Here is a 17,859-nt window from a genome sequence, read left to right on the forward strand (position 1 = left end):
AAAGGCCATGTGCAGATCACCCAGCCGCCGACCAGGCCCTGTGGTCAACTCTTTGCGGGTGTACAACCCCACTGTGCAGGGCCTGTACGATGGAGGTTGGCCGCAGAGTCTGGTAAATGACCAGGGCTTTCTAGCTTTTTAAAATATATATATATTTTAGCATCCTTGGATCATTCTCATATTCTTAAATGGAAGGCCTTGCTGGGATCCACAAATCCAGGCAATGAATTAGTGGATCCCATGACAAAATGTGCTTAAAAAAAATATTAAACACAGAGAGGGTCACATGGATCCAGGCCTGGGGGTCAGAGTGTGCTCCCCATGCCTCTTTATGTGCTATTTCATTTTAGTTTTCAGGACTTGGGGGCTGACTTCCTGAGTACTGTAATGACAGCTGTAAAATTTTCGTTTGGTGTTGTGACCAGCCAAACAGATTCTATTGGATGTGCAGATCTTCCTCAGCGATCTTAGATCTGAAATGACAGATTGGAGCAAAAGCTCCCTTAGCAAACAGGATTTCTTTATTTTTTAACTTTTGGAAAAGCAGATCCTCCAACAATCAAATGGTCAAGACATCTCTATCTCTTTACTCCCTTTATGCGCACCCCAGCACATTTTTAAAAGCATATTTCTTGAAAACTACTGAATGGATTTACACCAAACCAAGCAAAGGCACTTCCTACAGTAAAGGTTGTCCTCCTCAAATTTGCGGTGATTACATTCAGCCGTTTCTCTATTGAAGAGAAAAACTTCCGATGTGAATTAACATGGAAAACCAAACTTATGGGACCCTATTTTTCTTTGCCCCACTTGTTGCAGATATTTCCACAAAGAAGCCAAAAAGGATTAACCTAATTACTGGAAACGTTTATGCAGATATGCTAAGCTGCACTAAAGATATTAGGAAAACAAAAAATCCTTTCCTATAGAAACTCAAACCTAACTATAACTACTTTGGCACTATCACTGACAGTGTAATGTACACACACACACATATATATATATATATATATATATATATATATATATAGAGAGAGAGAGAGAGAGAATGCATAAGTGATAACTGAATACATGTGATCCAATATCTCAATCAATAAACCAAGAGGCCAAAGATTGAGTTGTTTGTAAATGTCACCGAAACCACATGATGACAATAAAGGACTACTTTACATATCACAAATAAGGTTAAGACTGACATCATGAATGACATCCCTGTGAACCACCAAGGCAGTGTAACTCTGTACTTCCAATAGCCAACCTTTATCTCAGCAACTGTTTTTAGGGCTGGCCTTTGAGACAGCTTTATATGTCTCGCCAGACTATTGTTTTCCATAAAATCTGATCTAATATGTATACAGAAGGACTTTTGGGTATCAGATTTCATCCATTGTTCAATTCAAGTGTCATTCACAATTTGCTTCCATTAAACACAGCATGGTGGCATTGGCCAACCTACTTTTCACATTGGCTTCCTTCACTCTTAGTGACTGTAAAAAGCCTGAAGACATCGTTCATATCCACCTAAAAAATCCTTTCTCTTCAGTGGGAAAGCTGGTTCGAAGTGTTCTTTTTTATTGTGTTTACGTTTTATATTACCTGTAAATAACAGCTATTAATTGACCTGCACTTCAGGTGCACAGTTAAAAAGTAATTTATTTTCTCTGTGTTTTTTAACTTAGTTTTTGTAAAGTTTTTAGATGAAACTGTAGCATTGCAGCTGGCTGTGATTTATGTGCTTTGCCAGGTAGGGATTTATTCTTGCATCCTCACACATAATAATTATCAAATGCATGGCATGACCAAAAGAGTTGTTATTTAAAAAACATCACTAGCAAAACAGCCACATATGCAAAATGTGTTATTGCAAGCCACATTTATGGTGGCCATGTTTGGGTGGCAACATATTAAAATGTTATTTTTGTGACACATGCTTGCAATAAAAAATGAAGAAAAATGTAACCATGGAACTAACGTGCCAAAGACAGACTTGCTAGCTTTGCCAATTCTAGTTTATTTCAGAAATAGGACAACAATCAACCACTGAACCAAGAAGCTCATCAAACATGTACAAATGTGCCTTTCCATAATACTGTTCCTGGTGAGTAGTAGGGGCAGACTACAGTGTGGGTTTTACAGTTTTAGTTGCCTTAAAGTAACTCGCTCTTTGGACAACCCATAACCCAGCAGCTCTGAAGAAAGAAAAGAAAATCTCCCACCCACTAGAGCCACCCCTGACCTAATTGCCTGAGGCATCTTTGAACATATTCATTAAAATACCTTCCCATGTCCCATATCTACCTGTCTGGTGCCACAAGTGACCTCCAGGGCTCCAGGAGATGCCCATGGCAGGTGGCCCCGGGTAGGAGAGAGACACAAAGGGGGTTCTGTAGGCCTCTGAGGCCTCCCCATCCTAGGGTATGACTAAGCTAGTGCACTTGGGCTAGTTTGAGGGATGTCCCCTGACAGTCAGACATGGTTTCTGCGGTTTTCAAAGATGAGGTTTTCTTTTCCAGGACCTCAGAAGGTGGCGTGGTGGGGGAGATGGAAGGCTATTTTGTACAGTTCTACTTTAAGACATATTTTCAAAAACATTATAAGTGTGATAATCTCTTAAAGTACAGAATCAAAACAAACTGGTTCAATTGGTCAGCAACGTCCTGGCGTCATCATGTTAAATTTAAAAATCTCAGGGTGTGCAATATCACAGCCGCTCCAGCTCTGCTTCAGTTCCTCCTTCTATTGGTAAATCCACAAGAACAAATATTGGCCTATTTTGAATTTCCAGAATAGAGTGAATTTTTGTATTGTAGCCTAGAAAGTAGCAGTACTAGTATTTCCACATATTTTAAACAAAACCATATGCTGTCTGCAGATGTTTTTAGGCTGCATGTGTGTTTTTTCCAGAAATTGTGTGCGCTGAGGTAAGCCGGACATAATACTGATGCTCAGTGTAATTTTCAGACATGGCTGACTCCCCGTTAGGACAATGCTAGACAGTCAGCTAAGGTGCTGCAGTAAGGGGGCGCCAGAGTAAGCCCAGATGTGTCACATATGGCTCAATTTTCAAGAGAGTGGACACCCAAATGTCACTTTACCTAGGTTGTGCAAACTTCCTGCAACCGGTCCTTTTATAAAAACATGAACAGTGCTGTTTGTTAGAGGTCTGACTGAGAGTAATGACAGTCACTTAGTACAGGTTTTCAGCATCTTGACAATACTGTGGGTACACTCATTCTTAGTGCAATTAGGATGAAACATCCTGGGTGAGATACATTACAAGTCTGGACCGTTCTTGTGCTCCGATGTCTCAAGAATTATTGGGGTAGATGATATGTGATGTGTACTGACTCAACTGAATAATATTGCAAAACATTTCCATCCGTTGAAATATCTTTACCCCAAAATTCCAGATGGAATACAACGGTGTTCATCATTATCTACTGTGACGAGTCTCGGAAAATAAAAATGGGGTAGAACTTCTCTCTCCTATATCCATGAATCACCTTACAGCATGTTAGCTTTAAAGAACTGAAGTCAATGTCTATGCAGCAGAGGCATTTAGAACATGCTCCGAGTGTTCCTGTGGGTCTTGGGCACCAAGTCTAAGCTCTTTCCAATTTGCTAAAAATTGTGCTTTCTCCATGGAAAAATTATATCCACCAGGCTCTGCTCACTCAGATCCAGAGGCACTAATCAGCCACATACAACAGCCTAGGAGTTTGACAAGTTAGGTTGTTCCTGTATTTTTATGGGAAACATGTCTACAAAGTTGTGCGTACAGGGATTGCGACACTTCAATAGATGCATGTTGTACATGAACCCTTAAGAAGATCCATTGTCCTCGATGAATGAAGTTCCACACTCAGGTCCTCAGGTTGTTCCACATTTTCCAATCAGGGGAGATGGAGTGGGTGCAGACTTGATGCCAGGAACACGATGCTGACTTGTTTTATCAGTGAAAAGACATTGACACAACCCTAGAACAGATGTCAAAAATAGACAGATCAATATCACAATTCCTCACAATTTTTCCTCACACAACATTTTGGGTGTATCATATATTACTAATTACTGCCATAAACTTTGAATTTTCTATATCAGAATATTGTTCACAAAAATATTATCTGACAAGAATAATAAATATCTCACAGAAATACTGTGTCATAAATATCTTTAACAAAAATATTGCCTACTGGTTGTAGATTTTAGGTGATATATTTTTTTTGTAAACTACATTTAGGACAACATAATTTCCTCAAACTATAGTTTGGCTCTGCTGTGCCGCAGGATACAAGGTGTACCTCAGTGATGATGCCTGAAAAGGCCGGATCTGGTCTGGGGTTGCTCGTGTTCCCTTCTGGAAGGGGCTTCGTCTGGCAGTGGAGGGTGGACTGCTCCCATGAGTAGCAGGGTCAATACTGATTTCTAGAGTCTACAGTAGGTGAAAAATGATTGGTTGGAATGCATCTGGAGCAATGGCCAATGGTTTAGACTTTTTTGCTAGCATTTTTCCCATCACCTTTTCTGTGTATGAGTTACTGGTACCACACCTTTCGCAATCCGAGCATTGAACCAAAGGTAGTAATTCTGACAGCACTCTGGGTCATTCTGCATTTCTGCTCAGAGCTGGCCCACAAAAATGATGATGGGCATCTGAAAATCCTTTATTATGCATTACAACGGCTCGACTAATAGTATGGCACTGTCCAAAAATCCTTCAATTCTAATTTGAGTGCAATTCTGACTTACCTTTTGCTAGTTTTGCTAGTTTGCTAGTTTCTAGGTCCATCTGTTTTAAAGGTAGGATAGTCTGACTTCCTGCTGGTGCCTGGGACTATTTGGAAGGAATGTAGAAGTGCCAATGAAAGGGTGGTAAAACGTGGGCACTGCAGAAGTGTAAGGTAAGCCTTTGCATGTACTGCCAAATCTTCAAATCTACTAGCCATCAATATTGGTTTGGATCCAGGCAGGAGACCCAACAGGCATGTCTCGTCATAAATGACTGAAAGCTTTTTTTTTGTCCTGAAGATGGTCTCATATACTTGCAACATCTGAAACCTGGCTTTAGATATATTCACATGTATGGCTGGAGGATTTGCATTGCATATGTAACCACATGCATGGTGCATGTATGTGGAACAGCCCTCATACTTAAGTCCCTATCTGTGTTGGCAGACACTGAGATGTGTACTGTGTCACCCATTTCAAATAGCTATTTAGTCTGTTAGGTACCTGAGTTTTGCTTACCTACAAGTAGGCCATTTCCATATTGTCCAACCTGGAATCGCCTGACCAGGCCAAACTGGAAATACCTGACGTGGAAACCAGATGACTGGAGACCGAAATGTTGATGTACTGACCACCACAACTATAAAATCTGAAGGGCACAGAAATGTTTTTCCTCAAAGAAGTGATTCCTAAATTATAAGGAGGACTGTTTAATTAGGTGGTCCCTGTGTTGCTTTGGATCACTATGGACTTCAAAGTTTTATTTTTGTGATCTATCTTGGTGATCTGTTGTTGGCAACAGGAAAGTATGATTTGCTTATGACCTTTCGTTTACCTGCAGATTGGAATGAATGAACTGTATTTGATGTTCACATGTATAGACGTTGACATAATCTATTGTTGATTTGCTATTCATTGCATATTGTAGAAAGGGGAGCTGGTGCATTCTTAACTGCGCCTTCGTAAACAAACTATTAAGCAGACATTTTCTTCTTCAGGAGATTCCCTGGTGTACAGGAGTAAATTGTGAGTCCTCCAGCTAGAAAAGCCAACAAAGAGTACAAGATGTAAGAGTGTTACACAGACATGTATGAATATCTAACTTTCAAGTGGGTAGTGGGCAGCAGGTATGGGCTGATGAAAGTAGTTAAGCAGGGTTATACCTGGTTTCACCATAGACTGGGGGCCCATTACAGTATTGATAGAATATGTGTTAAATTTAGAATGTAACTATATGTGTATTTGATAGAAACTATGGGGCTTATTTACAAGGAGCTTGCTCCGCTGCTGCATCATTTTGTGTTGACGCATCAGCGGTGCACTCTTAGCTCCATATTTACAAAGTGACATTAGAGGCCTCTAGTGTCACTTTTACCTCCCATGCGTCAGTTTTTCCTAGTGCAAGATCCGGCTGCGTCAGGCAATGACAATAATATGAAAGGTAGGCGTTCTCGCTTTAAAAAAACAAGCAGAACTGACAGCGCCATATTTACAAGGATTTAAAAAAATGACACTCCTTTGGCAGAAGTCGCACAGAGTCTCCAATGCATCAAAAAATTAACGCCTTGTAAGACCAGGCATAAAAAGTATGCATTGGCACTGGTATATTAGGAGAGCATACCTAAATCACTCAGGCACGCTCTAGGATACCATGGATCTACTCCTACTGCAGCTTGGAGCCCCAAGACGACCATCACCTCCACCATCACCACCACTATCACAACCACCTGCACCATGGAGGCAGTGCAGGAGAAGGGAGCATATCTATCAACAGTGTATGTCACTAATTGGACTCAGGGAGGAAGAGGTAATTACCCATTACCATCTGAGAAGGGAGTAGCATACCATACCGTACCATAGTACGGCTGCTACACCTGATTGCACCAAGACTCCAGGCTATAGTGGACAGGGTTACCAACATCCCTCCACACACAAAACTTCTGCTGGCCTCGGGGTGCCTCCAGACAACAGCAGCAAGAGTGGGCGGAATCTCTCAGCCATCATTCTCCCCATTCCTCCCCTCTGTCCTGGGTGCCATCATCTGTCTGACACCCTGCTACAGCGTCTTCTCCAACACCCAGCAACAGCATCAGGAGATCAAACAAGGATTTTATGCCATTGCTGGGTTCCCACATGTGCTGGGTGACATGGACTGCATGCACATGCAATTGGTTCCTCCTGCTGCAACTGCCCATCTCTTCCATAAGAGGAAACACACCCACTCCATCAAAGTCCAGGCCACTGTCGACCATTTTGGGTTATTTACAAATGTGCTGGCAAAATACCCCGGCAGTGTGCACGATGAGTACATAATCCAGCACTCAGTCATGAACAAGCGATTCCAGGTTGGACAATATGGAAATGGCCTACTTGTAGGTAAGCAAAACTCAGGTACCTAACAGAGCAACTATCTATTTGAAATGGGTGACACAGTACACATCTCAGTGTCTGCCAACACAGGTAGGGACAAAGGTTATTGTCTTCAGCTGTGGGTGATGAATACTCCTATAGACCCACATACAGAAGCCCAGTGGAGCTTTCATCATGCTCTAAGCAGGACCTGGTCCCCCTAAAGAGGACTTTCAAAGTCCTCAAGTACTGCTTCAGGAGCCAGGATATGTCTGGGGGCCGATTACTCTACTTGCCACCAGTGGTTTGCAAAATGTAGCTAGTGTGCTGCATATTACATAACATTTGTGTATCGATAGATGACAATGAGGAGCACAAAGTTCCTGACGATGAGGCTAAGGAAAATGAGGAGCAAACTCAAAATTTCCAATTAGTAGCAGCAACACGGCGGAGAAACCATACTCTACAAAATTTAGTCACAAATGCTTGAATGAGTTTCATATTGTCACACAATTATGACTACATGAATTGGTGTACCGATGTGAAAATAAACATATAAGCACTACCATTGTGTAAACAAGTTTACTTCATAGTCACAATAAACATCTGAGCACTCACATCACATTTGCTAGTAATCGTCACACAGAAAACATGTAGCTATGTGTGACAAACGCACTGTACAACATCTGGTACATCTGAAATGGTATGCATGGCAACAACCTGGAAAAAATAGTCCACCTCTGCTAAACACAATGAACATGGTGTCCTAACATAGAAAGTGTGCAATTACTGTGTGTGTCTCTAGTACAGCTAGCCATTTGTACAGCCTCATACTTGTGGAGGATAGTAGAGTTCACTCATAGTATGATGACTGTGAAATGACCCACATAGTATGTTCATGGAAACACAGTCCAATCCATATAGTCTACCTACGCAACATACAAATCTGCAACCACATATCAAATCCATTAGGAGACCTCATATTACACATACAAATGCTAAATACTAAACCTTGCCAGTGTAAGAGTGTCTACCTATTACCAATGTGCTCACATTTGCTCCACTAGGCCATGAAGCCAATGGAAACAGAAGTGATATTGGCTACCATCTTTGTGTGTTGCACTCAGATTACAAACGATGGCTTCACCCTTATGAGTTCAGTCTGGGTGCAAATATGAGAACACACCACTAAAATGCTGCGTATGAAACAATTGTCTGTTACAAAGCACAAAAAGCAAGGTTCATCCACCCAAACTTCCAGGCAATGATGCACCTCAAGATATGTTGTTTTGATGTGGCTGTACATGTGCAGGTGAACATCATGTCTGAATGCATACCTATCACCCAACTTTAAGTATTCACACAATATAGACACATAGGGGGTCCTTCCGACCTTGGCGGTCCATGACCGCCAGTGCCGGGGACCGTGGAAGCACCGCCAACAGGCTGGCGGTGCTTCCCGGCCAATTCTGACTGCGGCGGTAAAGCCGCGGTCAGAAAAGGGGAACCGGCGGTTTCCCGCCGGTTTTCCCCTGGCCAAAGGAATCCTCCATAGTGGCGCTGCAAGCAGCGCCGCCATGGGTATTCCGACCCCCTTCCCGCCAGCCTGTTCCTGGCGGTTTACACCGCCAGGAAGAGGCTGGCGGGAACGGGTGTTGTGGGGCCCCTGGGGGCCCCTGCACTGCCCATGCCACTGGGCAGGGCAGTGCAGGGGCCCCCTAACAGGGCCCCATAAAGATTTTCAGTGTCTGCTTGGCAGACACTGAAAATCGTGACGGGTGCCACTGCACCCGTCGCACCGCAGCAAATCCGCCGGCTCCATTCGGAGCCGGCTTCATCTTTGCTGGGGCTTTCCCGCTGGGCCGGCGGCCGATCTTTTGCAGATCGCCCGCCGGCCCAGCGGGAAAGTTGGAATGTCCCCCGCGGTCATCTGACAGCGGGGCGGTGTTTGGGCGGTTTCCGCCCGGCGGGCGGTGCCCGCCGCCCGCCGGGGTCGGAATGACCCCCAAAGTGTGATGGGTGTCAATGGTCAACATATATATGATTGTACTACACCTGACGGGTTGTGGCTAGACAAGCTGACTTCGTGATCCACAAACTTGAAAGTGAGCCTGAGACGGAAGAGAAGGAGTTGTTGCAATGTGAATGTGCATTACATATGCTCCAAAATACCAGCCCATACAGCCGATGCTTGTGTGGTCTAACATGTTATGGTGTGTGTTTCGTAAGGCTTTCTGTTAACCGTTGGTATGCACATATCAACATGGGTCATTAATACTACCACACATACGGAGCCAGTTTGTCACCTGTATGCGACTTACACAATAGAGTGGTTGAAACAAACAATGTTGGTCACCCCCTGAGTGGGTACACTGCAACCCTAGGGCAATCTAGAATGGCAAGTCATACAGATATGAGCCTAGGTACCACAGACCGGTGACAGTGGTGTCACCCCACTATCGGCCCATCCAGTGGTACAACCCTCTCCATATTATCCCTGAAGCTGTGCAAAGCCTAGCCATGTGGATCATCCTGTACTCATAACTATGGAGTAAATTAACACACCCCAAGAGGCTCACAGGTGTTACCCAGTGTAATGGGTATATCGCAAGAACCTTGTTGGTGCATTATTGCTGAACAACCCCTATGGGTTATCTGGATGACTCATGTAAAATGTGGATGCCAACATGGGCCTGTATAAAAGGCCCAACAGTCCATCCAATCTTCTGTCAATTGGCATAGATTGGCAGAAGACTGCGCTGTCTTAGATGTGGGTGTGCTGATCCCATGCCAGAGCAAGTATGCAGCTTCCTTGGGGGTACCTCAAGCAATGTAATCAGGTGCCAATACATAGTTGGTATATGGGGCAACTCTTGTAAGGTGTGCCATTGCACTCACAGAGGGATTGATCCCTATGCATAGTATGATCCTAGTAATGCATGCACTCACATATGTACACTGTCAACACACACTACACACATGCAAAGACAGGAAGCAGGTAACCCCAACTATTCACAGTCAACACAACAATCTCTGTAACTGTTTACATGCATTGCACATCACATCATACGTACATAAAAATACACATTTGTACCATTGCATCAAAAAAGAAAAGACAGATGAGTCCAATGTGTGTTTTTACAGTCATCGTGTCATCCAAAAATTATGCATCCCATCCTATACGTCTGAATTACAATATTGCGCCTTGACAGGCCTTGTTTGGAATCCACCCTTTGACTTGAAGCATCAAAAAAATCGATGCATCAGCTTAAAACATGATGCAATCCACACTTTCACTTGAAGCATAAAAAAAATGCATTTTAGCTTAAAACATGATGCATCCGCCCAGGAAGTGATGCAATGGATTTCCCATGCTGCAAACCAGGAACTGTGAAGTTACTTTCATTTTCTCTTTATTTCACAGTCCATTTGTCTGTGCTTGAGAGACGTTGTGTTGTGGTGTTGCTGAAGAGAGGAGTGGTGTTCTTGGAGTCTGTTGTGCTGTTTGCTGTCCCTGTGGTGGCCCTAACATTTACATTGTCCTTTGTATTTGTATTTTGTATTGTACTGTGTTTTATTGGGTGTATGTCTTAGGGGTATTACTGTTGTTAGGGGTAGATTTGAGTATCTGGGGTTTTTGGTTGTGCAGAGTGTGTTTGGGGGGGAGATGTTGGGGAAGGGAAGGGCGAAAACAAAGAATCCCCAGGAGTTGGGTGAGTTCCTGTGGTTCATAACCCACTACTGCCCAATATGATGGCAAGGGAGGCAGGGTCGCCTAGGATTACAGGACTGAGGCATGGAAGATAAGTTCGGAGAAGGTCTGCGTCCATGTGCAGAGAATGTTCGGGGTAGAGCGGACAACCTATCAACTCAAGCATCGCTGGGTGGATGTAATAAGCCGGGAACGTGACCTCATGGAATACCCTGGAATTAAAGTTGGTGAAACTGCTGGTAAGTACACATGGTTTGTGATTTATTCTTTGAATCTCATTTGCCTATAGATGTTTTGTGCCATAGTGCCAGTGGGTCATATATGTCAGGGTACAAATTCCATGCCCCCACAAAACATGCCACAGATCCTTTAAAATACTGGGCTGTCATGCTCTCACACTGACCAGTGGCCCTATCAAACCTACTTAACACATTCTCTGTTTCCACCATGGTGCACGTTAACAGATGTGCTGTGTGCAAGCTGACGAAGTGTGCACATTTCTATTTGATGGCTTGCCTCAAGGACATTTGCTAACTTGTGCTGCCCTGGGGTATGTGATTTTTCAGGAGCTGTCCTATTTTGGGACACTCCAGTTGTTTATGTCTCATGTAAATAAGGCCTGATGTATGTAACTCTGTACAGAGATCTGACGTGGAATGTCATACAAGTGAACATATCTCAAACATGTTTCTGTTTGATTTGCAAAAAAATAGTTTTGGGGATGCACAGGAGATGTATGATCAAAGTCTACAACTATGCAGCACTGACAGATACTGATTTCTGTTAAATGAAGGAAGAAGGATGGCTAATGTGTGACGTTTATATCATAGTCATGTGCACGTGAAGAAAAGAGTAAGGCATGGATATTGCTATACCTGGCTGAGTGTGATATGTGAGTTATTTAGGTGCAGAATGCCAAGAAAGTCTGCTACCCTTGGGAAATACTGTAGTAGTGAGTCATTTCAAATGGTTCTACAATGTGCCCACCTGATGTATGTATTGCTTCCTCATATGTTTGTATACATGTCAGCCTGCCTTACAATGTGTCTTATTGAGGCGTGTCAAATGAGCCATTTTAGTTGCTACAACAAGAATGGTCACATTGCCAATTGCAATTCATGTGTAATGTGCAATATTTCACCACAGTGTATGTGTCCTACAATCACAGTGAAATTTATCATGTTATGTCTTGTAGGTGGACCAAAGCTTTACACTGCTGGAGAGAACATTTGCTTTGCGTTGGTACTTTGAGCATAGTAATGCAGGTGATGATAGATATTAGGCAGATGTATGATCGCTTTGACCTTTAAAATAAGTTTTGGATATGGAAAGTGTAACTTGTGATATTTGAAGATAGGATTAATGTATCATGGTTGATGTCCATTTTACAAGTTACCCTTTGTATGGCATGTTTTCTTTATGATCAAACAGAGAACGTGACCTGGGAGCAGAAAAAGCAGCACCAGATACGCTAGGAGCAGTAGAAGCACATCCAGAAGGCTTATCTAAAAATGGCCAAAACATACGAAAAGGAGAAGTCATCCAGGAAGTGAGGAGCATTTCCAGAGGATGCACCAACTCTTTCCCAGCCTTCCACCATCAAGGCTCGAGGAGCAGACAAGGATGGATCTGCAGATGTAGGACAATCCACCTCTACAGAAAGCCACAAAGGACCACATGTCTCCCAAGCTCTACCACCAGGACTCACTGCAAACTTTGAGCAGGACATGTGTAAGGAGATATCAGACCTAAAACTTTGTGTAGCGGGCCTGGAGCACAAAATGGACAATATGCCCATTCTGCTAAATGAGATCAAGCAGGCAGTACAGAGAACCTAGAAAGCAAAATGAGCCACAGACACCCTTTCTTCCCTGTCGCTTGTACAGAGTTGTTTTTAGTGTAGGAGTTTTTATATAGCTTATTTTAGGTTAGTCTGTGTAGTATACAATAGGTTTTGTTAGTAGGGTGGGTACATTTTTAGAGGTTTGGTTTTATCAGGATTTTTTGTGGGTGGGGGTTGATGTGTAATTTATGCGTTTCTATAAAATATAAAAATACAAAAAAATATAACATAATTATATATATATTTTACCCTCTGGCAGGTAGGACCATCTTTTCCTTGAAAAAGCATTTTTTGACTTGCCTATATATATGGCACTGTTTCATGAATCTCCACAAAATGTTCTCTGTGATTCTTGTTGCGCACAGGACGTTTCGGGGTTATCCGTCAAGCGGGGGCCAAGAAAAAGGTGGCTAAAAAAACATTGCATTTCTCATGTTAGTTCCCATAAGACCCGTCAACACATCTACAGCCCGAACCACTGGACGGAATTACACCAAATTTGGCAGAAAGCTAGATGCCGGTACCCAGATTGCGCTTTTTGTTATTTGGTGTAAATCCGTTCAGTAGTTTAGAAGATATTTAAGGACAAATATATAGGTGTTTTTTAGGGGCAAATTATAGGTTTGATTTACTTTTGCGTCATGGCACATGATATTTGTGAAATTTCTCAAATTTTCATGAATTTTTGTGATTGATGTGCAAAATATTTGCAATTATGGACAAATTTGAAAGTAAACGACAGACTCATTTATACTCTAATTCACTTACTCATACATGCACTGAGAGGCTCATGCGCCCACTCAGACACAAACTCAGACGCTCACGCACCCACTCACACATCCACTGACAGACACATGCCCTGTGGCCAACCTGCACTGCCCACAGCCAAGGCCTTGTGTGGCGGGGGTTGGGTGGTTATAAGGGCTTGGCTGCAAGGCAAGGCCTTGCGACCAACCCCCGCGGGGTTGGAATAACATATAGAAATTAAAATTACTTTACGTTAAAAAAACATAGAAATTCACTGAAAAAAACAACTGTTACAGGGACATTATAGCAGTGGCGGTTGGTGAAGTTTGAGAATGGTGGGGCTGGGCTTGGCCCGGGGTGGGGGGAGGAAGAGGTTCACATTGTGGGGTGTGGGGAGCATGGCAATTTTTGCGATGCTAGTCACCATTTCAATGTTTTCAAATTGGCACCAACCCATTTTTCTAAGTACAATCACATATATCATGTTAATTGTACTGTCTGTTTTTACACCAACACTAAGATGGTGTCTGGAGAGAATCTGTCTCCCTGGCCACACAACATGTTTGCACTAATGGATGAATCCATCACTGCCCCCTAAACATGTTAATGGGCAGTTTCAACATATACCGTGTTTGGCATGTTTTTCGGTCACAACTGTGCGCACACTTGGCACCTTCCCCTGCAGGAGTTTTAATGGGTTTGCATGCCCTTTGGGGACTTCTGGCCCAACGTTCACTATATCTGCTCTGTGGCTGGTTCAAGGGAGAAGCCAGAAAATTGAAACACCACGCACTCCGAACAAAAGCTCTTACTATATGGCACCAAGCAAACAAAGCAAGTCATCACATCCCTTCCCAAAAGAGCGCTCCTGTTTTAATTGTATCCATTCACCCTTTCCTCCTTCCATTTGCCTGCTGATATCCACCATTTCATTCTGTCATTCATTCATTATTTCATCCATCATTCAGTCTTTCACCATTCTGTCTGTCCACCCATACATTTCCAGTCTATCCATTCATCTTAATATGTAGCCATCAAACCTATCCATCCATGCACCTATCATTCATCCATCCTTTAACACATCCATCTTTTCAGTCACTCACTCATTCATCCATCCACCCTTTCATCAATCCATCGACCCTACCTTTCACTCATCCATCCATTATTTCCCTCATCCATCTATCCACCCTTTAATCCATTTATCAATCCACCTTCCCTTTCACTCATCCATCCATACTTTCACTCAGCCATCCTTTCACTCATCCATCCATCATTTTATCTCTCATAATCTTTCCATCCATCCATCATCCAACTATCCATCCACCTTTCACTCACCCATCAATTCACTCTTTAATCCATCTATCTACCCTCCCTTTCACTCATCTATCCATTTTTTCACTCATCCACCCTTTAATCTATGCATCAACCCACTTTCACTCATCAATTCATTCTTCTACTCATCCATCCTTTCACTCATTCATCCATCATCCTTTCTATCCTTATCCACCCACCCTTTCATTCATGCATCCATTCTTTCACTCATCCATTCATTATCCTTTCTCTCATCATCCATCCATCTACCCTTTCACTCATCCATCCAACCATCCTCCCTTTCACTCATCCATCCATTTGTTCACTCACCCATCCTTACATCGTTCCCTTCATTCATTCATCCACCTACACATCCATCCTTTCACTCACTCATCCATCCACCCTTTAACTAACATATTCATCCTTCCTTTCAATCACTCGCCTTTGTCTGCCAAGTTGCAGACAGAAGATGCCCATCAAGAACTTCGACTCCACTGTAGCTACCAAAGTTGCGGGTTCATAACCACCCCACATCCATCCTTTCACTCATCCGTGCATTCCTTTGTTCATCCATCTATCCACACTTTCACTCCATCCATCCATACCATCACTCAACCATCCATACCTTCTCTCATCATCCACCCTTTCATTCATCCATCCATACTTTTTCTCATCATCCATCCACCCTTTCACTCATCCACCCATCCATACATTTACCCTTTCACCCTCTCTTTCATTCATCCATCCATTTTTTCACGTATTCATCCATCCACCATTTTATCCATCCATCCACCCTCTCTTTCACTCATCCATCCTTTCTTTACTCACCAATCCATTCTTTTACTCACCCATCCTACATCCATCCTTTCACTCATATACCCACCCACCCTTTTACTCACCCATCCATCCACCCTTTCATTCATACATCCATCGATCCTCCCTTTCACTCACACATCCATCCATCTGACTTTTCACTCAAGCATCCATACTTTCACTCACTCAAGCATCCATAATTTCTCTCATCATCAATCCACACTTTCACTCATCCATCCTCCTACCCTTTCACCCTCTCTTTCATTCATCCATCCATCACCCATTCTTGAACTTAATCATCCATCCGCCCATTTACCCATCCATCCATCCTCTTTCTCTCATCCATCCATTCTTTTACTCATCCATCCTACATGCATCCTTTCACTTTTACCCACCAACTGTTTTACTCACCCATCTATCCACCCTTTCACTCATACATCCATCCACCCACCCTTTCACTCACACATCCATCAGCCATCCATTCATTCACTCATACAGCCATTCACCCTTTCACGTTATTTATGACCCCAGCTGACATTTTTGTTGCCTCGCCTGGTGACATGGAGGGAAGCTTCAAGCCAGGCGAGTCGGGACTCAGGGATGCTGACTAATTCAAATAGACACACGCACATGCAATGCGCAACACCTTGCTCTTTGCTTCACTGTCCCCACAAGTCTGCTTGCTGGCAGTAAATCGAAGGCATACCGGAGCTCAAAAGGCATCCAGCATGAACTGCAGCGTGGGAAGCAGCACCTCGAGTCTGCGCAGTGTGTCTTCAAAAGTCCAGCTCACACACTGCGCACACTCGATTTCGTGGCTTCCTGCTTGTAGTCTCTACCCCATCGTTTACCAACTCGTCACAGGGTCTGGTACCACCCCACCCTGTGACGAGTTGAAAAAGGGTGTGGTGACAATGGTCTCCTCTCACTGATTGACGTGGAGGCCGAGAGCTGCTGGGTTTGAATCTGAAACGCCCAGGGCTAACTCTACCTCCACGTCATCAGGGGGTGGAGACTGAACCGTGATGCAGTGTCTTTGCCGAGTTGATGACCTCACAGGCCTCAGTGCTGTGAGATTGTCAGCTCAGCAAAATTCTCTAGACTTTGTGCCTGCCCAGGAAAGCGTCACTCCACTGTCATCACTGCAACGAGTTCGGTCAGTAAGCAGTTTTCAGCTTTGCTTCGATGCATTATTTTTCACCGAGAATGTAAAGGGGGCGGAGACCCGACGCCCTTGAAGAGAAACCGCCACTGCATTATAGTTTGGTTCTAGATAAACTCGTACAAAACCATAGAAACACAGCAGTTATAGTTAGAGTTCTTTCAAGTAACTAACTCGCACCCTAAGGTAACTATAACTGGCGCCTTCACCATACACAGCTAATTACTCCACATATTATGTCATTGATGAGATCTTGTATGGAATGTTTGATATTACTGCATTTGCAATAATAATATTGATAAGAAAACAGTGGATTTCAAGGGTGAGAGTTATAGTTACCTTAGGGAGCAAGTTATAGTTTTTTTTCAATATATATATATGTATATGTATATATATATATATATATATATATATATATATATATATATATACTTGTTTAGGTGTAAATGTGTAGTTAGTTGATGAATAGATGTAGTTTCTGTTGTCTTTGTCTGAAGATGTGTTTTAAGGGGGGTGATGTTTATCATGTGGTGTTAAATGTATAGAGCAAGATAGGTTAAGTTAAGGTAGTTGCAGTTAGTATTAAGTATAAGGTAGGGTAGGTTAGGTTTGAATAGTTAGGTTGTGTAGGTTAGGTAGTGTTAGTTACAGATGTTTAAGGTTTCATTATATTTTGTTGTTTGCTACGTACAAGTCTCCATCATGATTTACTGTGGAGGAGTTTTCATGTCTGCTTAGCTAATATTAGGTACATGCCTTTGTCTTTGCCATTAGTGATTGGAAACATGTGTGAATAGGTGATTTCCCTATGGGCAGGTGCCTGTCAGGTTGGCCAGGAAATCACATGAGCTTTCTACAAACCTCATTGAGCAGTGTACGTGACAATCTGGATGTGAACGCATACACAGCCCTACACAGGTATTCACATACAGTTGCTCTCCAAAGGTAAGTCATGGGACATGCATTGGTGGGATGTTGTAGTTATTGCACTCACCCTAATCAAAGGAATTTTACTCACACATTGATACCTGCCCCTTACACACTCACACTTGCATCATTTGCTTGTCACAGCAATGTTGCTTGGTTGCTACTGTCCATGCTTAGACCACTCACCTGTGATGTGAGTCAGCATTAACAATGACTGCATAATGCGTGTTACACTTCATGCTTGGTAGTTAACATACAGAACCTGTT

At 43.0% G+C, this 17,859-nt stretch overlaps 1 protein-coding gene across 3 annotated transcripts in view; it reads right to left on the minus strand.

The window, feature by feature from the left end:
• Nucleotides 1-1,672: 1,672 nt before the first annotated feature.
• LOC138248832 (galactosylgalactosylxylosylprotein 3-beta-glucuronosyltransferase 1-like) overlaps nt 1,673-17,859 on the minus strand; it is a 430,422-nt gene continuing 414,235 nt past the window's right edge. For all 3 annotated transcript variants that reach the window (XM_069202775.1, XM_069202777.1, XM_069202776.1), the window contains exon 6: nt 1,673-3,977. The gene's annotated coding sequence lies outside the window, so the exon portion shown is untranslated. The remainder of the gene's footprint in view (nt 3,978-17,859) is intronic.

The sequence above is a fragment of the Pleurodeles waltl genome, chromosome 8, assembly GCF_031143425.1.
Source record: "Pleurodeles waltl isolate 20211129_DDA chromosome 8, aPleWal1.hap1.20221129, whole genome shotgun sequence".
Lineage (NCBI taxonomy): Eukaryota > Metazoa > Chordata > Amphibia > Caudata > Salamandridae > Pleurodeles > Pleurodeles waltl.